Source organism: Abramis brama, assembly GCF_963993115.1.
Source record: "Abramis brama genome assembly, chromosome: 1".
Lineage (NCBI taxonomy): Eukaryota > Metazoa > Chordata > Actinopteri > Cypriniformes > Leuciscidae > Abramis > Abramis brama.
Genome location: NC_139963.1, coordinates 3,528,675 through 3,533,622, shown reverse-complemented (window position 1 = coordinate 3,533,622; position 4,948 = coordinate 3,528,675). Strand labels below are relative to the sequence as shown.

The following is a 4,948-nucleotide window of genomic DNA, read 5'->3' as shown; positions in this document are numbered from 1 at the left end:
GGCTGATAGAGAGACTCATGCAAAGTACATTTGCGCTGTGTCGCAAACAGATCGTTGTAGATAACCCATCACAACCAGTGAAGGACTTTTTGGAAAAGTGGCCAGCACTTTGTTTGGAATCTCAGGTCATTTTCTCAGTTGCTGTCTGTTAAATTCCATTTTTTGTGTGTGTCAAAAGTTTGTGTTACTTTTGTTTTCTTGTTTAATATTTTTGTATGTTATTTGATTGAGTGCTTTCAGATTGCTGCAGATTAATGTCATACCATTATGACATCCTTCATGATTAAACATGACGTTTGATGGTGCAAATGGTGCGTGTTGACGCAGTCAAAATGAACGCGTTTCGTTTAAAGACTTTGTCCCCGATCGCCTTCCATAGGGAGGGGCTGTGTTTGTGTGTGTGTGTGTGTGTGGCTGCGTTCCAAACCGCATACTCAATGAGTAGGTACTTAATTTCAATAAGTACTTACTTAACGAGCGCTAAAAGAGTAGGTACTTTATAGCCAGATCTCGTTGAGTATGAATGCGAACCGGACATCTGCCATGTTTACGTTATCATGTGACCTACGACGCGTTATCACACGCGCAACAACTTAAAAGATTCGAACGGACACGTTTAATTAATCTATCTGTAAATATCTTGATATTGATTAAACTTGCTCATTTTGTGGTCTTTTTGAAGAAACTGCTGCCCATTTATTTTGTGAATACATTTAGGGTTGATTTAAGTTCTTATATTTAACCCTACTAATGTGACCCACCGTTTTATCCTTAACGATATTATTTATTTTTATTACGAAATCCCAAAATTGTCATCTCTTGAATATGTTGTTAATTTTATTTTATTTAATATCCAAACATTTTCATCCACAAGCCAAAGTGGCTCACTGCTTTATGTATTCCTCTTTTTCTTGTTGAATTTAACTCTCGTTTCATCCCTCAGGCCTATAAATAACAAAACAAAAAAAGCTTTTTTTTTAAATGTATTATAATGAATTATTTAAGAATATATATTAAGATATTCAACCTTGTAGGTTCTTTATCCTGTGTAAAAAATCTCATATATGTATGCAAACCCATAATAAATATATATATATATATACCTCATAACATCAGTAACTCGACAGCCCTACCTAGAATGGTTTTCCTCAGCGTTTGTAATATCTGCACAAAGGGCAGCTGTGCGAAGATTCGCCTTTGGAGAAAACTGTTGATTTTGTACTCGAAAAATTTAAGTATCATTAATATTAAAAATTAATATTACCCCAGAATGAATTGCATTGCTATCCCACCCCAAAACATAAAATAATAACAAAGATAAATGCTGACCAATACTTAATTATATTACTTTTTACTGAAAATTATTTCAATAAAACAAACAAAATGTAATGTATATCATATGACATAGCTATGCATGATTTAATACACTCTAGATGTGTATATAATGAACATATCTACATTTTCTTTCAAACAATTAAATAAAACATTAATTAAATAATTATATTTTATTTACTGACAACAATGAGAAATATTAATAAATTAGTAAAAGAATGAATGAAAGTCACCATCACACAATAAACAAATGCATAAGTCAACACATGAAACAAAGCTTTATTCAAACTACAATCATGTATGTAGGCTACAGGCGCTGAACCCCACATCCTTCTGCCATCTCAACACAGCGGCTCCCATTCTGCGGCTTTATTCTGATGACTCAGCTGACCGCCCGAGGTGAGCCGTGCCTTCGTGCCGGAGGTTGTTGCGTGATGTGTTGTGCTTCACAATCTGAGGCAATAAGAGCAGGTGGAGTGATGGAGGGACTCTTAAGGGCAGGTGGAGTGATGGAGGGTCTCGTAAGGGCAGGTGGAGTGATGGAGGGTCTCGTAAGGGCAGGTGGAGTGATGGAGGGTCTCGTAAGGGCAGGTGGAGTGATGGAGGGTCTCGTAAGGGCAGGTGGAGTGATGGAGGGTCTCGTAAGGGCAGGTGGAGTGATGGAGGGTCTCGTAAGGGCTGGTGGAGTGATGGAGGGTCTCGTAAGGGCAGGTGGAGTGATGGAGGGTCTCGTAAGGGCAGGTGGAGTGATGGAGGGTCTCATCCATGGCACCGTTTCCAGGATTCAGCTCTGGGCTCCTCATCCTCAGTGCTCACACCAGCCTGCTGACATTTAAGATCCTACAAAAATGCACAAACATAACACAAAAGCAGTAATTTTAACCGCACAATGTCATTTGATTTCAGTATTATTTAGAAGACAAAAACGTTTTTTTTCCACAAATGCCGCCATCATCTTTCCTTGCAGGTCCTGCTCCACCACAAAAGATCTGCAGCAAATGCACAGAAATCAAGAATCAGAAAGGTGCTGTAATAGCTCTGTTTGTAATTACAATAATTAAAATAAACTACAACTTAATATTTAAATAGTTGTTGTTATTCATTTCTGTAGTATACTCACTCAAAGCCTTCATCAGCCACTCTCCATCAGATAAACACACATCTGTTCATCTGACCCTGTAACATCCAGACAAGATCCACGTTACCTCTGTGATTTATGAACTCAACACTACATTTACATGTTGAGGTTGTTTTAACTTTTTATCCAACATAAATGTTCCTCAATTTATCAACTACTAATGGACAAATAAAATAGATAACTTATGTTTAACGTTAGTTACTTTATAGATTTGTTCTACATAATAGCACACATTCATCACTCAGATGTCTATTTCATGTTGTGATATTTCAAGATTTTCCTGTCAGATGTAAATAGACATTTAAAATAAGCGTCTTTAAGATGTATATGGCTTATGTAAATCCACTTTAGAGACGTAACTTACGTGTCTTTACTGGAGCTCCCCTGTTAGCTAACGTTATACATAATAAAACGTGTTTTTACAGCAAAATCACGACTATACTTTACTGTGTAACGTTACACCTCAACAACAATTCAACAGTTTACTCTACAGTAGTTCAACACGTGCAATTTTAACAAAAGGAACTGTGTTTACTCACATTTGAAAGCACCCGCGTCGCTGATCTCTGCGATGTTTGATAATGACGTATCCTCTCGCGTGGCCTCCTGGGATAGAAGAGTATCCATCGGTCGAGCACTCGAAAATCTGGCCGGAAGCAGTAAGCCATCCGGGAACTTCTCGCCTACTCTTTTATGAATACTGATGTTTCGAACGTACTGCTTCCTTCACGTACTGTTTTCGCCTACTATATAGTAGGAAAGTAGGCATATTCGAACGCACTTAAGTCCGAATCTCGCGATAATTAGTACGTCACCCAGGTAATTCTCGCCTACTCTTTTGGATTCGTACATACTTTTTCGCTTGCCTACTGTTTTTCCCATACTAAATAGTAGGGAAGTATGCGGTTTGGAACGCAGCAGAAGTGTGTGTGTGAGAGGCATAAGTGACAGAGAGACGAGAGCAGGAAAAGGAAATGCAGCTGAACGAATACGCTGCGTGTTTTAAATAGCGTAAAAAAAAACGGATAACGAAACTCAATATGTGAGTCTAGTCCAGGGAGACTCAGAGTGGGGGCTTCGTCTCGGTAGGTAGTAAGCTGGGTTACTTAAAGACCCCCCTGGATGCAGCCTGTGGAAGTAAAATGGGGGATGCTAGATGTTAAATAGCGTTAAAAAAACACGAAACTCAATATGTGGCGGCCGGTGTGTGGCGGAAACACTGCATACAGTGGAGAATCCCAACTAAAACGGTTTAATCGATCAATTAGTAAATTTGGACTTTTGGTAAATATCTTGCTTGCCATATTGTTATCATTATACAAAATCTATTTGCTTAAATTATTTTTTTCTTTCCCTTTAGCAATAAACTAAAAACTATAATACAGTATATATTGTGTAGAAAGGTGTTATAGCAGAAAAAAAAACAAAAAAACATTATGCCTCTCATCTACATTTTTAAATATACATTATGTAGAAAAAAAAAAAAAAACATTTTGCAATCATTATTAAAACAAAACGAATTCCAAACGCAAAACACATTTATTTTACTTCTGCCCATTTCACTCTATATACTAAACAAATGATCAATCATTGTTTTAAAACATGAATTCAATAAGCAACAATTTATCACATTTACATTTTCATCTCTATTTTTTTAAAGACTTTTTGAAGGTAATCAAGCACTTATTTAAGACTTTTTAGGTTCCACAGAAACCCTGTTAAACAGTACTACTTCACCCACACCAAGCTGACATATTTTATTTTCCACTATTGTTGTAAATATGTTCATGCAAAGTGCACAAGCACAACCATGAAATAAGATTAAACTATTTTGCCACCTTATGGACTACATACTACAAACAGTCCCATAGAGAACATACATTAAAAAGAGTGCACATAACAAAATTCAGCTACATATACCTTTTTGCACACACAATTATTGAACAATGCTTAATACAAAGAACAAATTTTGTGTTATTCTGTAAACAAAACCAACCTTGCAAACCTACTGTCAATATACAACACTTTCATGATTTCATGAAAAATATCTTAATTTGTTTTACAAAGATGAACAAAGGTCTTACAGGTGTGAAACGAGTAATTAATGACAGAAATTTTATTTTTGGGTGAACTAATCTTTTAACACTGTGTTCAGCATACACTTCAGTACTCCATTACTAACATTCAAGGAACACCAACCTGCATTTTCTACTTTCACTTGTGAAAATACATTGACACCTTTTGTTACTGTCAAATTGTATAAAAACACAAACCATGTTTGATAATACACCATTCATAGTTAACACTAACATCTGGGAATAACAATAAAATAAATAAAAACTTCTCCTAAATGTCAGAACACAAAATTTCCCTCAATTATGAATGAGACCAAAAATCTTTTGTTTATCAATCAACCAAAAATTCACTTTCCTGTTTTAAGCAAAATTAAGACAAAAACAAGAAAATTACTTCACACCA

General features: G+C 36.0%; 1 long non-coding RNA gene across 1 annotated transcript; it reads right to left on the bottom strand.

Annotated features, from left to right (window-relative positions):
• Window positions 1–1,812: 1,812 nt before the first annotated feature.
• Window positions 1,813–3,384, bottom strand: LOC311068148. The gene is made up of 3 exons (XR_014603342.1): window positions 3,010–3,384; window positions 2,453–2,508; window positions 1,813–2,321 (listed from the first exon to the last, which is right to left on the bottom strand). It is a non-coding gene; the product is annotated as an uncharacterized lncRNA (long non-coding RNA).
• Between the last annotated feature and the right edge of the window lie 1,564 nt (window positions 3,385–4,948).